The sequence below is a fragment of the Salmo trutta genome, chromosome 32 (genome assembly GCF_901001165.1).
Source record: "Salmo trutta chromosome 32, fSalTru1.1, whole genome shotgun sequence".
NCBI classification, from domain to species: Eukaryota; Metazoa; Chordata; class Actinopteri; order Salmoniformes; family Salmonidae; genus Salmo; species Salmo trutta.
In genome coordinates, this window is record NC_042988.1 from 27,972,404 (window position 1) to 27,994,239 (window position 21,836).

General features: G+C 46.6%; 1 protein-coding gene across 3 annotated transcripts in view; it reads left to right on the top strand.

Moving 5' to 3' along the window:
• The window catches only part of LOC115171624 (protein phosphatase 1 regulatory subunit 29-like), a 139,533-nt gene that overhangs the window by 101,654 nt on the left and 16,043 nt on the right, over positions 1 to 21,836 (top strand). For 2 of the 3 annotated variants that reach the window (XM_029728600.1, XM_029728602.1), the window contains exon 3: positions 12,269 to 12,362. The exons of the other annotated variant lie outside the window; for it this stretch is intronic. The gene's annotated coding sequence lies outside the window, so the exon portion shown is untranslated. The remainder of the gene's footprint in view (positions 1 to 12,268; positions 12,363 to 21,836) is intronic. 3 annotated transcript variants of the gene reach the window in all.

Consider the following 21,836-nt stretch of genomic DNA (forward strand, 5'->3'; position numbering starts at 1 on the left):
CTTGCTCAAATTGAGGGAGAGGTTGTTGTCCTGGCACTACACTGCCAGGTCTCTGACCTCCTCCCTGTAGGCTGTCTCATCGTTGTCAGTGATCAGGCCTACTACTTTTGTGTCATCAGCAAACTTAATGGTGGTGTTGGAGTCGTACTTGTTCACGCAGTTGTGGGTGAACAGGAAGTACAGGAGGGGACTAAGCACGCACCCCTGAGGGCCCCCGGTGTTGATGATCAGTGTGGCAGATGTGTTGTTACCTACCCTTACCACCTGGTGGCGGCCCGTCAGGAAGTCCAGGATCCAGTTGCAGAGGGAGGTGTTTATTCTCAGGGTCCTTAGCTTAGTGATGAGCTTTGTAGGCACTATGGTTTTGAACGCTGAGCTGTAATTACCTCGTGTTCCTGAACAACGACTCGGTACTGGTACCTTGTATATAGCCAAGTTGTCGTTACTCAATGTGTATTTATTCATTGTGTTATTATTTTTATATTTTTCTCTCTGCATTGTTGGGAAGGGCCCATAAGTAAGCATTTCACTGTTAGTCTCCACCTGTTGTTTACAAAGCATGTGACAAATATTTTTTATGTCAATGTGAGATTTGTGTGAAAATTCAACATGTGCCTATCCCAACGTAGCATTCAGCTAGCATACACTACAGTCTAGACTTGCTCACATTTTATGATGTGTTTCAGAAAACACCTGAGTGCTTGTAGATGCCTCATAATGGAATGATTTTACAGTGTGTCAGCACAGCTGACAGAGGCAGACAGAGGGGGGAGAGAGGAAGAAGGAGAGAGGGGGAGGGAGAGGAGAGAAAAAGACTTGAGGGAGAATTAATAACCAGCACACATCAGCAACAAAATACCTCATCTGACAGACAGAATTGAGAGATGGAGAGAAAGAGAGAGCGAGACAGAGTTAGACAGTCAGACAGACATATATATGGAGGGAGAAGAGAGATGGAGAGGAGAGGAGATGGAGACAGACAGACAGACAGACAGACAGACAGACAGACAGACAGACGGACAGACGGACAGACGGACAGACGGACAGACGGATATATGGATATGAGGAGAGGAGAGGAGAGGAGAGGAGAGGAGAGGAGAGGAGAGGAGAGGAGAGGAGAGGAGAGGAGAGGAGAGGAGAGGAGAGGAGAGGAGAGGAGAGGGAGATAGACAGACAGAGGATATGGAGAGGAGAGGGAGACAGATAGGTGTTGAGTGATAAGAGTGAAGGAGGACAGGGAAATTAGATAATGTGGTGAGTGGTGGAGAAGAGCCAGGAATGGGGAGTGCAAAAAGAGCAAGGAGGAGCAGAGATGGAAAGAGAGAGGGAGAGGGAGAGAGAGAGAAAAACAAGATTGTGTGTGTGTGTGTGTGTGTGTGTGTGTGTGTGTGTGTGTGTGTGTGTGTGTGTGTGTGTGTGTGTGTGCTGTGTGCCTGTGAGATGCTGTGGCAGGTTGTTTTTAAAGTGATCTTAGTTAAATCATGACAAATGACCTGCATTCCCCCACACACACCCTTCTGCCCGCTCCCCCATTACATACACAAGCCTTGGAGAACCTGTCAACATCTCAGCACAGCTCTGTGAGTGTGTGGTGGTAGAGTCACTGTAGAGAGCAACGGCCTTATTGGCAAACTGCTGCTGCTATCTGCCTCCACATAACACATTACTGTTCTACAGCAGACCTCAGCATCTGTGACTCAACCTATTGCATTTATTCCTTCTTGTGTGTGTCTGTGTGTGTGTGCGTGTGTGTGTTTGTGTGGACTGTGTACACATGCATGCATGTACAGCATGTGTAGCGTGCGTACCCATGAAATGCATGTATGCGTGTATTATTTTGTGTGTGCGCAGGCACAGTACAGCAAAACCTCAGCCCCGTGACTCACCCCAGATTCTCATTAGCATGCTGGTCAGTGAGCATAGCAAGAGGAAGAAGAGAGGGAGGGAGAGGGGGATGACTCTTTTCTACAGCTTCCCACTCTCCCTCTATCTGTCTTTCTCTCTCTCTTCCACTTTACCATGGTATACTTTACTCTCCGATGGGGAAATTGATTTTGCAAGCAAGATGAACATACAACATGACATAAATTACAAAATATAGAGACAGTATATCCATCTCTCGCTTTCTCCCTCTCTCTTTCTCTCTCTCCCTCTCCTTCACTTTCTCTCACTCTGTCTCTCTTTCTTTCTTTGTCTTACTCTCTCTCTGTCTTTGTCTTTCTCTCTCTCTCCTCTTTCTCACACTCGTCCGTCTCACTCCTACTATCTCTCGCTTCATTTCTCTGTTTCCTTCCTCTCTTCTCTTGTAGGAGAGCCACACTCCTTTTTCATGCAAAGCGCATCTGAGGCAAACACAGACCTTGCTCTTCCAATGAAAAATGGATGAGGCAAATAGACTTTCTCTCCTCGTTCCTCTTTCTCAGAGCCAAAGCTCTCCTCTGTATGGGGGTCAGTACTTCAAAGCTAAACCCACCTGTTGGCTTAGACTGCAATGTTTCCCCTCTCTCACACACACACACACACACACGCACGCAATGAAAGTCTGTGTGCACTCACTGGACTCTAACCACACACTAACACAAACTACACTGACACTCCAACATACACACACAGACACACACAAAACACACACACACATGCATTTTGACGCCATACAAACACACACACACACACACACACACACACACACACACACACACACACACACATAAATACACTCTCTATCTGTCTGTCTATCTTAAAGAATGACGCCGGAGGAGATGGCCGACGTTCTGCAGGCTCCTGACCAATTGTGCTATTTTGTGTGTTTTTTGCGCTGTTTTAATTTTGGGGGTTCATAATGTTTCCGCCATCATTTTCTAGGACCAAAAAGAGCTTCTGGACATCAGAACAGCGATTACTCACCTCGAACTGGACAAGGATTTTTTATTTAATGAGTCGGACGCAAAGAATATACTGCTCTTCCTGTACCAGGCCCAAATCCCCGTCATTCGTATTGAGAGGAGACACTATCACAGAGGTCGAAGAGCAGGATGCCTGGCGAAACTGCGTCAGTGAGTGGATAATCTGCCTTTCCCCTTAGTTTTACTGGCGAACGTGCAATCACTGGAGAGTAAACTGGATGAGCTCCGTTCGGGACTATCCTACCAACGGGACATTATAAACTGTAATGTCTTATGAGTCGTGGCTGAACGACGACATGGATAATATACATTTGGCTGGGTTTTTCATTGGCAATAAGATCAGGGGGCGCTTCTTTGTTTCTTTGTCGACAACAGCTTGTGCTCAATCACTAATAAGGACGTTTGAGTTAGAATACTTCATGATAAGCTGTAGACCACACTATTTACCTAGAGAATTTTCATCTCCATTCTTCTTAGCTGTTCATTTACCGCCACAAACCGATGCTGGCACTAAGACCGCACTCATCGAGTGGCATAAGGCCATAAGCAAACAAGAAAATGTTCATCCAGGTGGCGCTCCTAGTGGCCGGAGCCTTTAATGCAGGAAAACTGAAATCCGTTTGACCTAATTCCTACCAACATGTGCAACTAGAGGGAAAAAAAACGAAATCACCTTTTCCCCACACACAGAGACATGTACAAAGCTCTGCCACACCCTCCATTTGGCATATCTGACCATAACGCTATCCTCCTGATTCCTGCTTACAAGCAAAAACTCAAACAGGAAGTACCAGTGGCACGCTTAATACGGAAGCGGTCCGATGAAGTGGATGCTAAGCTACAGGACTGTTTCGCTAGCACATACTGGAATATGTTCTGGGATTCATCTGATTACATTGAGGAGTTTACCACATCAGTCATCGGCTTTATTAACAAGTGCATCGACGATGTTGTCCCCATGGTGACCATATGTATATATCCCAACCAGAAGCCATGGATTACAGGTAACATCCACACAAGGCTAGAGCTGCCACTTACAACGAGCGGGACACTAATCCGGGCTCTTTTACGCCATGGTTCCGACGAACCATCAAACAGGCAAAGCGTCAATACAGGACTAAGATTGTATCCTACTACACTGGCTTTGACACTCGTTGAATGTGGCAGGGCTTGCAAACTATCACGGATTACAAAGGGAATCCCAGCTGCGAGCTGCCCAGTGGCGTGAGGCTACCAGACAAGCCAAATGCTTTCTATGCTCGCTTCGAGGCAAGCAACACTGAACCATGCATGAGAGAACCAGCTGTTCCGGACGACTGTGTGATCACGCTCTCTGTAGCCGATGTGAGTAAAACCTTTAAAAAGGTTAACATTCACAAGGCCGCAGGGCCAGACAGATTACCGGATTATTAATTGTGCCGATGACACTACGTGATCACCGATGATGATGAGACAGCCTATAGGGAGGAGGTCAGAGACCTGGTAGTGTGGTGCCAGGACAACAACCTCTCCCTCAAAGTGAGCAATACAAAGGAGCTGAGAGTGGACTACAACAAAAGGAGGGTCGAGCACGCCCCCATTCACATCGACGGGGCTGTAGTGGACCTATCCTGATCCAAACACACCAAGACAACGCCTCTTCCTCCTCAGGAGGCTGAAAAGATTTGTCATGGGACCTCAGATCCTCAAAACGTTATATAGCTGCTCCATCGAGAGCATCCACTTGGTATGGCAACTGCTCGACATCCGACCGCAAGGTGCTACAGAGGGTAGTGCGTACGGCGCAGTACATCACTGGGGCCGAGCTTCCTGCCATCTAGGACCTCTCTGCCAGGCGGTATCAGAGGAAGGCCCTAAAAATTGTCAAAGACTCCAGCCACCCGTCATAGACCGTTCTCTCTGCTACCGCATGGAAAGCGCTGCCGTAGTGCCAAGGCTCCTTAACAGATTCTATCCGCAAGCCATAAGACTGCTATTTACATTCAGCACCTAATTTTATTATTATCTATTATTATTGTTTTCTCTTGCACAGGCTCGATGTACACTCACAGGACTTTAACCACACACTCACACATCAATTCACATTCCTTCACATTCTTCACATACGCTGCTGCTACTCTCTGTTTATTATCAATGCATAGTCACTTTACCCCTACCTACATGTACATATGACCTCAATTACCTCGACTAACCGTACCCCTGCACATTGACTCCGTACTGGTACCCCTTGTATATAGCCACGTTGTTGTTATTTTCTTGTGTTACTATCTTTCTTTTAGTTTATTTAACTCATTTTTCTTACTTACTTTTTAAAAACTGCATTGTTGGTTAAGGGCTTGTAAGTAAATATTTCACGGTAAGGTCTACCTGTTGTAATTAGGCACATGTGACAATTTTGATTTGAATTGATCTCTCTCTCTCTCTAATACTACTACATGGTTTAGTAGGCCAGAGGGCCGGGGTATTCAACTCTGACCCTACGAGGTCCGGAGCCTGCTGCTTTTCTGTTCTACCTGATAAATAATTGCACCCACCTGGTGTCCCAGGTCTAAATCAGTCCCTGATTAGAGGGGAAGAATGAAAAAAAGCTGTGGAACTGGCTTTGAGTTGAATTTGAGGGACATACAGTAGGCTATGAGCCCTTCAGCTGTTTTTATAGACGGTTGCTAATATCTATTAGTTAAGACAAAACAACAAACCAGAATGCTTTTACAGACTCACTCTCTCTCTCTCTCGCTCTCTCTCTCTCTCTCTCTCTCTCTCTCTCTCTCTCTCTCTCTCTCTCTCTCTCAAATCCATGCTAGTTAGTTTCTCTGATTCATCCAGAGGGCCCAGAACCACACTGTCATAGAGGATTGGCTGTGGGTGTACAGAGTGATGCAGAGAGAAGGACTGTAGACCTCTTGTAGTTGACCTGAGATGGAGGGATGTTAGGGAATTTGAGTGAATGTTCTCTCTACTATGAGGGTGGATCCATGGGTAGTAACAGGGGGGCTCTCTACTCTCTGCTCCATGAACATACTGTTTGCACTTTCAATGGTGGTACAGCTACAAATGGACATTGGTTTCTGATATATGTCCTCTCACAGACCTTTTGCGTGTGTCTGTTGGTGTTTCTGTCTGTATCTGAACAGATGAAGTATTAACTCAGCCGAGTTGTCTGCTCTCGCCCTGTACTGCGTGTGTTGAGGTGAAAAAGCTTACAGGCCTACAGTCACCTCTCTAGAGAAATGGGAAACAGGATATCCTGTGCTGAAGTCTCCCAGGTTAGATGGACCAATATGATTTACTATGACTTACATACAGCATTTTAGTGCATTGAACTAACTCTCCAAAGGGGATGGATCGGGGTAGGTTTCTATCAATAGCAACAGTGTTGTAGTGTGATGTAATGTGATAGCCAACGAAATACTTTTCATAAGTAGAACATATTCCGAAATGAAGAGAATTTCAGTACCTCTCTCTCTCTCTCTCTCTCTCTCTCGTGCGCTCTCTCTCCATTTCGCTCTCACCCTCCCTATTCCCCCTCCCCCTCTCCCTCTTTCTCTCTCTCTCACTCTCTTTCTCTCTCTCTCCCTCTTCCCTCTCTCTCTCTTATGCACTCTCTCTCTCTTTTCTCTCTCTCTCTCTCCCTCTTCCCCCTCTCTCTCCATCTTACCCCTCTCTCTCTCTCCCTCTTCCCCCTCTTCCCCCTCTCTCTCTCCCTCTTCCCCCCCCTCTCTCTCTCTCTCCTCTCTCTCTCTCTCTCTCTCTCTCTCTCACACTTTCTCTCTCTCTCTCTCTCTCTCTCTCTCGTGCACTCTCTCTGTCTCTCTTTTCCCTCTCTCTCTCCCTCTTCCCACTCTCTCTGTCTTTCTCTCGCTCTCCCTCTTCTCTCTATCCCTCTTCCCCCTCTCTCTCTCTCTCTCCCTCTTCCCTCTCTCTCTCCCTCTTCCCTCTCTCCCTCTTCCCTCGCTCTCTCTCTCTCTCCCTCTTCCCTCTCTCTTTCTCGAGCGCTCTCTCTCTTTTTCACTCTCCCTCTCCCTCTCTCGCTCTCTCTCTCTCTCGCTCTCTCTCTCTTCTCTCTCTCTCCCTCTTCCCTCTCTCTCTGCCTCTTCCCTCTCTCTCTGCCTCTTCCCTCTCTCTTTCTCTCTCTCTCAAGCACTCTCTCTCGCTCCCCTCTCTCTCTTTTTCTCTCTCTCTCGTGGGCTCTCTCGCTCTCTCGCTCTCTGTCTCTTCTCTGGTTGCTCCTCTCTTCTCTGCTGCAGCAGGTTTCTTTACCTCTGGGCTTCGCCAGAAGAATTCCTCGATGTTACGAGACGCTGCTACTGCAATTATTCTTCTAGAATATGCATGGTTTACACATGAATAATAAACACCGCCTGCCAATGTGTAAGGGTGGACAACGCATAGCCACATAGGGGCTCACACACACGTACATAGGCGGTAGGTGCCTTTTGAGAAGTGTAACTTGGTCACCAAAGTTTAACATTCTGTCATAAAGAGCACATGTTCAACTTTATAAAAAACATGTTTTTTAAGTGCCAATCAAGTGCTAAATGACATAACAGAGTTAACCAATTGAACTAGTGGCAATTGAATGCAAACATTTCTAGCCTTTCTATCTAGGAGTAACAGGGTTGACGTGTTATTTCTAGTCTTTCTATCTCGGAGTAACAGGGTTGACGTGTTATTTCTAGTCTTTCTATCTAGGAGTAACAGGGTTGATGTGTTATTTCTAGCCTTTCTATCTAGGAGTAACAGGGTTGACGTGTTACTTCTAGTCTTTCTATCTAGGAGTAACAGGGTTGATGTGTTATTTCTAGTCTTTCTATCTCGGAGTAACAGGGTTGACGTGTTATTTCTAGTCTTTCTATCTAGGAGTAACAGGGTTGATGTGTTATTTCTAGCCTTTCTATCTGGAAGTAACAGGGTTGATGTGTTATTTCTAGCCTTTCTATCTCGGAGTAACAGGGTTGACGTGTTATTTCTAGCCTCTCTATCTAGGAGTAACAGGGTTGATGTGTTATTTCTAGCCTTTCTATCTAGGAGTAACAGGGTTGATGTGTTATTTCTAGCCTTTCTATCTAGGAGTAACAGGGTTGATGTGTTATTTCTAGCCTTTCTATCTAGGAGTAACAGGGTTGATGTGTTATTTCTAGCCTTTCTATCTAGGAGTAACAGGGTTGATGTGTTATTTCTAGCCTTTCTATCTAGGAGTAACAGGGTTGATGTGTTATTTCTAGCCTCTCTATCTAGGAGTAACAGGGTTGACGTGTTACTTCTAGTCTTTCTATCTAGGAGTAACAGGGTTGATGTGTTATGCTCGACCCGCTCAGTTTCCATCACAAAACACGTTCAATGTTTCTTTAGAATAAAATATTTAAAAAGGAATAGTTTCACCATGTTAAAACGAGAGTTCAGTTCACGTAACAGGGTTGACCTTAAGATGTGGGACATACGTAAATTAAATCAATATTGATCTCCAGAAATGACAAAATAACTAGGGCTTTACAGTGATGGTGAAACTTGGAGAAACTTGAAAAAACTTGAATCTTCCTAGAAGTGACAAAGGGTGGACTAGGACCAAGAGGCATGGAGAGGCAGCCTTTAGTTATTATGCCCCCAGCCTCTGGAATACCCTGCCAGAGAACCTGAGGGGTCGAAACTGTGGACATAAACTCAGCAAAAAAATAAACGTCCCTTTTTCAGGACCCTGTCCTTCAATGATAATTCGTAAAAATCTTCACATATCTTCATCGTAAAGGGTTTAAAAACTGTTTCCCATGCTTGTTCAATGAACCATAAACAATTAATGAACCTGCACCTGTGGAACGGTCGTTAAGACACTAACGGCTTACAGACGGTAGTCAATTAAGGTCACAGTTATGAAAACTACACTAAAGAGTCCTTTCTACTGACTCTGAAAAACACTAAAAGAAAGATGCCCAGGATCCCTGCTCATCTGCTGAACGTGCCTTAGGCATGCTGCAAAGAGGCATGAGGACTGCAGATGTGGCCAGGGCAATAGATTGCAATGTCTGTACTGTGAGACACCTTAGACAGCGCTACAGGGAAACAGGACGGACAGCGGATCGTCCTTGCAGTGGCAGACCACGTGTAACAACACCTGCACCGGATTGGTACATCTGAACATCACACCTGCGGGACAGGTATAGAATGGCAACAACAACTGCCCGAGGCACACCAGGAATGCACAATCCTTCCATCAGTGCTCAGACTGTCTACAATAGGTTGAGAGAGGCTGGACTGAGGGCTTGTAGGCCTGTTGTAAGGCAGGTTTTCACCAGACATCCCGGCAACAACTTTGCCTATGGGCACAAACCCACCGTTGCTGGGCCAGACAGGACTGGCAAAAAGTGCTCTTCACTGAGTCGTGGTTTTGTCTCACCAGGGGTGATGGTTGGATTCACGTTTATCGTCGAAGGAGTGAGCGTTACACCGAGGCCTGTACTCTGGAGCGGGATCAATTTGGAGGTGGAGGGTCCGTCATGGTCTGAGGATGTGTGTTACAGCATCATCGGACTGAGCTTGTTGTCATTGCAGGCAATCTCAACGCTGTGCGTTACAGGGAAGACATCCTCCTCCCTCATATGGTACCCTTCCTGCTGGCTCATCCTGACATGACCCTCCAGCATGACAATGCCACCAGCCATACTGCTCGTTCTGTGCGTGATTTCCTGCAAGACAGGAATGTCAGTGTTCTGCCATGGCCAGCCAAGAGCCCGGATCTCAATCCCATTGAGCACGTCTGGGACCTGTTGGATCGGAGGGCTGAGGGCTAGGGCCATTCCCCCAGAAATGTCTGGGAACTTGCAGGTGCCTTGGTGAAAGAGTGGAGTAACATCTCACAGCAAGAACTGGCAAATCTGGTGCAGTCCATGAGGAGGAGATGCACTGCAGTACTTAATGCAGCTGGTGGCCACACCAGATACTGACTGTTACTTTTGATTTTGACCCCCCCTTTGTTCAGGGACACGTTATTCCATTTCTGTTAGTCACATGTCTGTGGAACAGGTTCAGTTTACGTCTCAGTTTTTGAATCTTGTTATGTTAATTCAAATATTTACACATGTTAAAAACCTCTTACATCTACACGTTCCGCTAGCGGAACGTCTGCTCCAATATCCAATGATGGGCGGGGCGCGAAATTCAAACTCCTCTAAATCCGAAAACTTACACTTTTCAAACATATGACTATGTTACAGCTATTTAAAGACAAGACTCTCCTTTATCTAACCAAACTGTCCGATTTCAAAAAGGCTTTACAGCGAAAGCAAAACATTAGATTATGTCAGCAGAGTACCCAGCCAGGAATAATCACACAGCCATTTTTCAAGCTAGCATATCATGTCACATAAACCCAAACCATATCTAAATGCAGCACTAACCTTTGATGATCTTCATCAGATGACACACCTAGGACATTGTGTTATACAATACATGCATGTCTGTTCAATCAAGTTCATATTTATATCAAAAACCAGCTTTTTACATTAGCATGTGACGTTCAGAACTAGCATTCCCACCGAACACTTCCGGTGATTTTACTAAATTACTCACGATAAACGTTCACAAAAAGCATAACAATTATTTTAAGAATTATAGATACAGAACTCCTCTATGCACTCGATATGTCCGATTTTAAAATAGCTTTTCGGATGAAGCACATTTTGCAATAATGTAAGTACATAGCCCGGCGTTACAGGGCTAGCTATTTAGACACCCACCCAGTGTAGCCTTCACCAAAATCACATTTCCTATAAGAAAAATGTTCTTACCTTGCTTGTTCTTCATCAGAATACACTGCCAGGACTTCTACTTCAATAACAAATGTAGGTTTGGTCCCAAATAATCCATCGTTATATCCAAACAGCGACGTTTTGTTCGTGCGTTCTAGACACTATCCCAACGCTAAATCTCGGCCACGAGCATGACGCAAAATATGACAAAAAATTTCGAAATATTCCATTACCGTACTTCGAAGCATGTCAACCGCTGTTTAAAACCAATATTTATGCAATTTATCTCGTAGAGAAGCGATAATATTCCGACCGGGAATCTGCCTGTCTGTAAACTGAGGAAAAAACCAAAAGCCGGGGGCGGGGCGTGTCACGCGCCTAAGGCTTAGTCCATTGACTGACCACTCAGCATTTGCTCTCGTGTGCTTCAGCCAGGGCTTTGAATGACATCATTCCTGTTTTTCCCGGGCTGTGAGACTCCATTGTTGACGTGAGAAGTGTCACGTAAGAGCAGAGATCCTTTGTAAACGACAGAGATAATAAAGAAGGGCAAGAAATGTTCAGACAGGGTACTTCCTGAACAGAAGCATCTCAGGTTTTTGCCTGCCATAGGAGTTCTGTTATACTCACAGACACCATTCAAACAGTTTCAGAAACTTTGGAGTGTTTTCTCTCCAAAGCTAATAATTATATGCATATTCCAGTTTCTGGGCAGGACTAATAATCAGATTAAATCGGGTACGTTTTTTATCCAGCCGTGAAATTACTGCCCCCTAGATGTAACAGGTTTTAAGTTTGCTGAAAATCATCGCAGTTGACAGTGAGAGGACATTTATGTTATTGCTGAGTTTATTTAAAACAGATCTTTAAACACACCTTTTTAGCTCTGCTTTACCTAAGGGTGCTTTTATCCTCTGATGTTTATTGTGCAGTACATTTTTCAGATTTTATTTTCATTGTTTTTTTTTCTATATTAAAGGAGACTTCATTAATTAAATACAACAGGCTTTTAAATTCAATGTTGGTGCAGAAGTTCTACTTTGTGGGACGAACCTGGCACACAGGCGCATATTGCACACACACACACGCACACGCACACGCACACGCACACGCACACACACACACACACACACACACACACCTCTAGTATTTATATGGCTCTTGGCATGCCACTCCAGACGGCACATCCCATCTCAGGTGCTCATGGGAAGAAGTAGGGAAACAGAAAAGAGCGCCTGTTTTTTTCCCATATGTGGCAAAAAATCTAAACTTCATGATTCAAGACAGGAGGGAGATATGCTTGTGCCTCAGCACATGTATCTTCATCAGGGGCAAAATACTGGAATTATGACATGAATATACTGTAGATAACAACCAAGTCCTATTAGACTCACTGTGCTGTATAATATGATATGCAGTGTTACAGTGAGATTGTGGACTGTAGTGTTTCACAAAGTAGGGAGTGCCTCCTCATAGGCATTGGTGTTAACAGGCATTCATCATCATTGACTAAGTCATAATTCATTCTATCCCTCCCTCCCTTCTCTCTGTCTGTCTCTCTCTCTCTCCTCTCCATGTTTTATGCATCACTCTGTTCATCCCATTCTTCTGTGCTGAGGACAGATTGTGCTGTCAACGTTCCCCGACACCTATATATCGTTGCTATGACAGCATAGGAGGAGGGAAGAGAGATGTGTTGATACAGCAGCAACTGTCGGTAACGTATGAAGCTCTTTTTGTTCATGTGTGTGTGTGTGTGTGTGTGTGTGTGTGTGTGTGTGTGTGTGTGTATGTGTGTGTACTAATGGGATCTGGGTCACACAGCGTCGTCCTCTACGGCCCTCAGAGAACAGAGAATCACATGATGGGAGGGATATGCCTTATTTCCTGTCCTAATCCACAATTGTCTTGGAATTAAAAATCCACTTTAAATAAAGTTTACATTGAATTTGATTTGGGTTGATCTAAGTTCAGTCCCACTCATGGATCTAAGAGGAATGGACTGGCGTAAGAACTGTGGTGGAAACCCGTCTTTAACCCATACTTAGACCAAATACCTGTAAATCCATGAGGGTGAGTGAGTGATAGGTGCTAGCTAATCAGAACACAGCTCTGGGGTTCCAGGAGAAGACTCAGTCTGGGGCTACAGGGTATTTACCACTACCTTGATGCTCTGTCTGCTACTCTCCCCCTCACTCTGAACAGTTGGCATCTTGTTTGCTGTTTTACCTGACCATGTGACTAGGTAGAGGTTGTGTTGAGCCCACAGGGTATTTCTCTAGAGTACACTGTCATTCTAAGGTACTTGAGTTTAGTAGCAGGGACTAGGGTTGAATAGGGGTCCATAGGGGATTCTGGATTATATTATGTCTAGACTGTGTGTGTGTGTGTGTGTGTGTGTGTGTGTGTGTGTGTGTGTGTGTGTGTGTGTGTGTGTGTGTGTGTGTGTGTGTGTGTGTGTTCTGTTCTCTCTCTGTCCATCTGACCTAAGCCCTGAGGTTGACGACCCTCATTCACGCCATAGAAATCTCTCTGATGGTCAGATGACCCTTGGTTATTCAGTCATTTGGCTCTATATACTCCATGCACACAGAAGTACAGTAAATATAGTTCAGTTCTAGTCTTATAAAGTTCCAGCAAACTAAGTTCCAGATTTAGTTAGAACACCATGTTCGTTCCAGAGGCTGGTTATCCCCCTGAAGAGCAGGTGGCTAGCTGCTCAGGCTGGTCACTAGAAATAGACAACCATTCTGGACGTTTGAAAAGGTCCTGAGAACGTGGATATATGCCTTCTTCACAACACAACAATAAAAACTATTGCTGAGCTCTGCCGCAAACTCATGATGCTCGGAGGAGAAGCAGTCTGCTGCTCTGACCACTGCACCATGGCAGTTCGCAAGGCTCAGGCAAGCCGGGAGAATACTGGATGGAAACAGCACCTTGTTTTTAATTATTTTGTTTTAAGCCTTCACCAAACCATAGCCCTAACCTTAACCACTCTGAATTAATGCCTTAACTTAACCCTTTGAGTTGTTTCTGTTTTAACCCTGTAACCACGAGAAATTAACCCTGTAACCGCGCAGAATGAATGCATCAGAAATAGACGTTCATCCATAATACGTTGAATTTCAAAGTGAAACTATGAGATCTTGTTGAGCTGCTAGTCCCTGGCCCTAACACGGTACTGGCCTCCAGCCTCCATCCCCTGGCTCTTACCCAGCCCCCTGCCTTCAACCATCATCCAGCCCCTGGCTCTTACCCAGCCCCCTGCCTTCAACCATCATCCAGCCCCTGGCTCTTACCCAGCCCCCTGCCTTCAACCATCATCCAGCCCCTGGCTCTTACCCAGCCCCCTGCCTTCAACCATCATCCAGCCCCTGGGCCTGTGGGACCTCACCCAGCATGTGGCTTTAACCCAGACACCGTTGCTCCTTGATGGCCAGAGAACTGCATAGAAATAGCATGTCGTTGAAATGTTTGCTCTATCTTCACTTTTTTGCTACTAACCCATTTTCCGCTATGCATTTAAATAATGTATTCATGACAGCGATCCTATCATGCAGTGTAGAGACACCATTCCTCCTTGTCCCCCATCATCAGTGTAGGGACACCATTCCTCCCTGTCCCCTATAATCAGTGTAGGGACACCATTCCTCCCTGTCCCCCATCATCAGTGTAGAGACACCATTCCTCCTTGTCCCCCATCATCAGTGTAGGGACACCATTCCTCCCTGTCCCCCTTCATCAGTGTAGGGACACCATTCCTCCCTGTCCCCTATCATCAGTGTAGGGACACCATTCCTCCCTGTCCCCTATCATCAGTGTAGGGACACCATTCCTCCCTGTCCCCTATCATCAGTGTAGAGACACCATTCCTCCCTGTCCCCTATCATCAGTGTAGGGACACCATTCCTCCCTGTCCCCTATCATCAGTGTAGAGACACCATTCCTCCCTTTCCCCTATCATCAGTGTAGAGACACCATTCCTCCCTGTCCCCCATAATCAGTGTAGAGACACCATTCCTCCCTGTCCCCTATCATCAGTGTAGGGACACCATTCCTCCCTGTCCCCCATCATCAGTGTAGGGACACCATTCCTCCCTGTCCCCCATCATCAGTGTAGGGACACCATTCCTCCCTGTCCCCCATCATCAGTGTAGGGACACCATTCTTCCCTGTCCCCCATCATCATTGTAGGGACACCATTCCTCCCTGTCCCCCATCATCAGTGTAGAGACACCATTCCTCCCTGTCCCCCATCATCAGTGTAGGGACGCCATTCCTCCCTGTCCCCCATCATCAGTGTAGGGACACCATTCCTCCCTGTCCCCCATCATCAGACCTTTCAAATCAACATTTATTTATATAGCCCTTCTTACATCAGCAGATATATCAAAGTGCTGTACAGAAACCCAGGCTAAAACCCCAAACAGCAAGCAATGCAGATGTAGAAGCACGGTTGCTAGGAAAAACTCCCTAGAAAGGCAGGAACCTAGGGAGAAACCTAGAGAGGAACCAGGCTCTGAGGGGTGTCCAGTCCTCTTCTGGCTGTGCCGGGTGGAGATTATAACAGTACATGGCCAAGATGTTCAAACGTTCATAGATGACCAGCAGGGTCAAATAATAATAATCACAGTGGTTGTAGAGGATGCAACAGGTCAGCACCTCAGGGGTAAATGTCAGTTGGCTTTTCATAGCCGATCATTCAGAGTTAGAGACAGCAGGTGCGGTAGAGAGACAGTCGAAAACAGCAGGTCTGGGACAAGGTAGCACGTCCGGTGAACAGGTCAGGGTTCCATAGCCGCAGGCAGAACAGTTGAAACTGGAGCAGCAGCATGACCAGGTGGACTGGGGACAGCAAGGAGTCATCAGGCCAGGTAGTCCTGAGGCATGGTCCTAGGGCTCAGGTCCTCCGAGAGAAGAGAGACAGAGATAATTAGAGGGAGCATACTCAAATTCACACAGGACACCGGATAAGACAGGAGAAATACTCCAGATATAACAGACTGACCCTAGCCTCCCGACACAAAAACTGTTGCAGCATAAGTACTGTCCCTGGCTCTCTATTCCCCAGCCTCTATCCCCCTGTTCCCCAGCCTCCACCCCCTGTCCCTGGCTCTCTATTCCCCAGCCCCTATCACCCTGCTGCCCAGCCTCCATCCCCTGCCCCTGGCAGGTATTTGGTCAAGCCATCTGGACTGGGAGATAAGAGGGTTGGTCAGTTGCTCCATTTGGCCCCGGACCTCCAGGACTCTGCAATGTCACGCTTTATCGCATCACTTCCTCTTCCTGCAGGATATGGATATGATGTCACGCTTGGGCACCCGTGGATGTCAGGCGTTCAGACAGAGGAGAGAGACAGAGAGTCTGTGTGTGTGTGTGTTTGGATGTGTGTAACTTCTATGGGCTAGGTGGGACGTTTGCGTCCCACCCTAGTCAACAGCCAGTGGAATTGCGTGGCGTGAAATACAAATACCTCAAAAATGCTATAACTTCAATTTCTCAAACATATGACTATTTTACACCATTTTAAAGACAAGACTCTCGTTAATCTAACCACATTGTCCGATTTCAAAAAGGCTTTACAGTGAAAGCAAAACATTAGATTATGTCAGGAGAGTACCCTGCCAAAATAATCACACAGCCATTTTCAAAGCAAGCATATATGTCACAAAAACCAAAACTACAGCTAAATGCAGCACTAACCTTTGATGATCTTCATCAGATGACACTCCTAGGACATTATGTTATACAATACATGCATGTTTTGTTCAATCAAGTTCATATTTATATCAAAAACTAGCTTTTTACATTAGCATGTGATGTTCAGAACTAGCATACCCACCAAAGACTTCCGGTGAATTTACTAAATTACTCATGATAAACGTTGACAAAATACATAACAATTATTTTAAGAATTATAGATACAGAACTCCTTTATGCAAACGCTATGTCAGATTTTAAAATAGCTTTTCGGCGAAAGCACATTTTGCAATATTCTGAGTACATAGCTCGGCCATCAAGGCTAGCTATTCAGACACGCCAACGTCGGGGCAGCCTAAACTCAGAATTACTATTAGAAAAATTGGATTACCTTTGCTGTTCTTCGTCAGAATGCACTCCCAGGACTTCTACTTCAACAAAAAATGTTGTTTTGGTTCCAAATAATCCATAGTTATATCCAAATACCTCCGTTTTGTTCGTGCGTTCAGGTCACTATCCAAAGTGTAACGCGCGAGCGCATTTCGTGACAAAAATGTCAAAATATTCCATTACCGTACTTAGAAGCATGTCAAACGCTGTTTAAAATCAATTTTTATGCTATTTTTCTCGTAAAATAGCGATAATATTCCGACCGGGCAACGTTGTATTCATTCAGTGAAAGTGAAAGAAAAAAAATGGTGAGGTCTCGTGAATGCGCACTGTCCCCAGGCAGTCCACTGACAAACAGAGCTCCTATACTTTGCCCAGAGACAGCAGACACCCCAATCCACTTTCTGGCGGCTTTAGAGAGCCAATGGAAGCCTTAGAAAGTGTCACGTAACAGCACAGATACTGTAATTTCGATAGAGAGGCAACAGAAGGACCACAAATTGTCAGACAGGGCACTTCCTGCTTGGAATCTTCTCAGGGTTTTGCCTGTCATATGAGTTCTGTTATACTCACAGACACCATTCAAACAGTTTTAGAAACTTTAGAGTGTTTTCTATCCAAATCTACTAATAATTTGCATATTCTCGTTTCTGGGCAAGAGTAGTAGAAGAGTAGTAGAAAATAGTATTTTGAATGGGACTGAATTGTGTCCCCCCACAAGGTTAGTTACACAAGACTGTGTGTGTGTGTGTGTGTGTGTGTGTGTGTGTGTGTGTGTGTGTGTGTGTGTGTGTGTGTGTGTGTGTGTGCGTCAGTCAGTCAGTCAGTCAGTCAGTGAGCCAGTCATTAGGAGGTACACCTATATGAACAGATGACATAGATCTAAACAGACTGAGGTAGTTATTAAGGTACTCTGACTCACCATACTGAATGAACAGCCGAGCGGCGGAGCGAGGGAGGACAGGAAGGATAGAGGGAGAGAAAAAAAAGGAAGTAGACATGGTCAAACAGCGATGGTGTCCTATACAGTATCTGCTGATGTCTTTCTTTGTGCCATTTTTCTCTCCTCATCTCTCCATCACATTCTCCATTTTCACAGAGAGACTATCATTGAAACGAATGTACAGCTAGATAAAAGCTCAAGACTATGTAATGAAGACAGAGTCAAATCGCTGAATCGGCCTTTAATAGAACTCAATCCTTTATCTTTCCTTTAGTGAGAAACGCCATAAGTGTGTGTGTGTGTGTGTGTGTGTGTGTGTGTGTGTGTGTGTGTGTGTGTGTGTGTGTATCGATACACACACAGAGCAGACTATTCGTCTGACACTCGTATTCCCCAACACACTGATATGTCTTAGTTGATGTGTCTAACAGGACATGACATAACCATCCTTGCATGTATAAAGCATACGTTAATGCAGGATGCATCATTTCCTGTTTGATGAAAAGCTACAGTGCTAGAAGGACAGATCTATAATCCATAGGTTGTTGACCAGTGTTTTCTTTTACCAGTGCATTCAGCATGTTGCTGTCCCCATCGGGACAACGTGAAAACATCTTCCTCTCATGTCTGTGTCAAATATTCAACATACAAACACAAGCACAAGTACGAGCACGTGCATACACATGGCACGCATAGACATGTACAGACGTACTCTCCCACTCAGGAAAGGTGGAGAAAGGACTAAAAGGGGAGGGAGGGAGGGAGGGAGGGAGGGGAGATGGATGGAGGGAGAGAGGGAGGGAGACAGGAGATGGATGGAGGGAGGGAGGGAGGGGAGTTGGAGGGAGGGAGGGAGACAGGAGATGGAGGGAGGGAGAGGAGATGGAGGGAGGAAGGGAGAGGAGATGGAGGGAGGGAGACAGGAGATGGAGGGAGATGATATGGAGGGAGGGAGGGAGGGAGGGAGGGAGGGAGGGAGGGAGGGAGGGAGGGGAGATGGAAGGAGGGAGACAGGAGATGGAGGGAAGGAGAGGAGATGGAGGGAGGGAGGGAGGGGAGTTGGATGGAGGGAGGGAGGGAGACAGGAGATGGAGTGAGGAAGGGAGAGGAGATAGAGGGAGGGAGATAGGAGATGGAGGGAGATGATATGGAGGGAGGGAGGGAGGGAGGGAGGGAGGGAGGGGAGATGGATGGAGGGAGAGAGGGAGGGAGACAGGAGATGGATGGAGGGAGGGAGGGAGGGGAGTTGGAGGGAGGGAGGGAGACAGGAGATGGAGGGAGGGAGAGGAGATGGAGGGAGGAAGGGAGAGGAGATGGAGGGAGGGAGATAGGAGATGGAGGGAGATGATATGGAGGGAGGGAGGGAGGGAGGGAGGGAGGGAGGGAGGGAGGGAGGGAGGGAGGGAGGGAGGGAGGGGAGATGGAAGGAGGGAGACAGGAGATGGAGGGAAGGAGAGGAGATGGAGGGAGGGAGGGAGGGGAGTTGGATGGAGGGAGGGAGACAGGAGATGGAGTGAGGGAGAGGAGATGGAGGGAGGGAGGGGAGATGGAGGGAGGGAGGGAGACAGGAGATGGAGGGAGAGGATATGGAGGGAGGGAGGGAGGGAGGGAGAGGAGATGGAGGGAGGGAGAGGAGATGGAAGGAGGGAGGGAGAGGCGATGGAGGGAGGGAGGGAGACAGGAGAGGAAGGGAGGCAGGAGAGGAGATGGAGGGAGGGAGACAGGAGAGGGAGGGCGGGAGGGATGGAGGGAGGGAGAGGAGATGGAGGGAAGCAGGGAGACAGGAGATGGAGGGAGGGAGGGAGACAGGAGCTGGGGGGAGAGGAGAGGAGACAGGAGATGGAGGGAGGCAGGGAGAGGAGATGGAGGGAGACAGGAGAGGGAGAAAGTGGAGGGAGGGAGGAAGGGAGAGGAGATGGAGGGAGGGAGACAGAAGAGGAAGGGAGGCAGGAGAGGAGATGGAGGGAGGGAGACAGGAGAGGGAGGGCGGGAGGGATACATGGTGAGAAAGAAGATGAGAGGGATGGGGTGGAAGGGAGGGAGAGAAGGAGTGTGTAGACTCAGAGAGCTGAGTGGTAGTAGAGCTCAACAAAAGCTCAGTGTTTAACTCATGTCTCCAGAGAGAGCAGCTTCTCTGGTTTGTGATGAAAACAGTCAGATAACTGTGAAACAAATACTCACACTTCGTCCAGAACATTTCTCTAAGGTCCTCTAACACACACACAGACAGACACACACACACACACACAGACACACACACACACACAGACACACACACACACACACACACACACACACACACACACACACACACACACACACCTCTTTCTAGGAGAGTTGTATACTGCAGGCATCAGGAGTCTCAGTAGCCTTGTAGGGTTCTTACAGGCTTTGCTGGACTTCTGGAACAGCTGTTGGGGTGTACCTGTACGATAGCGTAGCTTTTGACCAAACAGATGTTTATATTTGTGTGTGAACAGTTGTGTTTGCATATTTTACAAGCATTGCACTGCCTTTGTGTGTATATTAGAGTCAGCTATTGGCCACATCCTTCCAGACTCAAACTCACAACCGGTCTCCGAGGTCGCACACTCTAACCCCATCCGTCCGCATCATCATAGCTATTACCACGGCGACCCAGTTTGTCCCAACCTGTCAGAGGACCTGATGAGGTCACGTTGGGCTCAGCGCTCAGAGCGGCTTTCTGTGTTCGGTGCCCGTCAACTTGACTGGGGGGGGTTTGTTTGTGGTTCATGGTTCACATCATCCTCTGACCGCTGTGTGTTAACCTTTCCAGCTGCTGTTGGCTGCTGTCCTCTGAGGCTGTAGCACTGAGATCATTCCTCCACAACGCTGCTGTGGCCTCCAGACATGTCTCCTCGCTAACATTTAGTTTACAACAGAACTATATCCCCATGTACACCTTTCTCTTTCTCTCTTTCTCTCTTTCTCTCTTTTAGAGTTTTTCCTCTCCATTTTCTGTTTTATTTCTCACTAGTTTTCTTTCCATCTCTCTGTTTTCCCTCACTTTTCTCTCTCTTTGTCTCTGCTTCTTCTCACATTCTATGTTTTTCTCTTTATCACTTTTCTTTTATCCTTCTATTGAAAAGAACGTCATCCAGACGTTAAATCGCTGCAGCGTAGCGGCCTGGGGAAATGTGCTGTGTGTGTCTGTGTGTGTGTGTGTCTGTGTGTGTGTCTGTGTGTGTGTGTGTGTCTGTGCCTGTGTCTGTGTGTGTGTCTGTGTCTGTGTGTCTGTGTGTGTGTGTGTGTCTGTGTGTGTGTGTGTGTCTGTGTGTGTGTGGGATGTCTGCGTGTGTGTGTGTGTGTGTGTGTGTGTGTCTGTGTGTGTGTGATGTCTGTGTGTGTGATGTGTGTGTGTGTGTGTTGTCTGTGTGTGTGGGATGTCTGTGTGTGTGTGTGTCTGTGTGTGTGTGTGTCTGTGTGTGTGTGTGTTGTCTGTTTGTGTGTGTGTGTGTGTGTGTGTGTGTGTGTGTGTGTGTGTGTGTGTGTGTGTGTGTGTGTGTCTGTGTCTGTGTTAGCGTGCGTGTGCATGCGTGTACAGAAGTAAACACCACGTAGAGACACTGTATGTCTGTCAGCGCTCTAACTGAAGGAGAAGAGGGGATAAGTCCAACGTGTTGGAAACAGTGCTATGGAGAGATTGTACAATCGAAATGTTCAATTGACTGTGCTCTATGTACAGCTAATGTGAAATAGAAGCATCTCTGAACAGCCGAGTGCAATGCGTGACCTATCTGCTGTACTGTTGAACGTGCTTACAGACTTTATACTGCCATTCTCAGAGATGTCCTTGGGCTGCTCACCTAACAGAGGAGGTATAGGGAGGAGGGAGGCAGGAAGAACATCCAGGAAGAACATCCACCTAACAGAGGAGGTATAGGGAGGAGGGAGGCAGGAAGAACATCCAGGAAGAACATCCACCTAACAGAGGAGGTATAGGGAGGAGGGAGGCAGGAAGAACATCCAGGAAGAACATCCACCTAACAGAGGAGGTATAGGGAGGAGGGAGGCAGGAAGAACATCCAGTGTACTGGCAGTCTTGTTGACTTTTTCCTGCTGTTTTGTTACCGCTAGTCCTGTTTGCTCCACAACGTTTTCTTAATGAATCACTTAACCAACCTTTTAATCAAA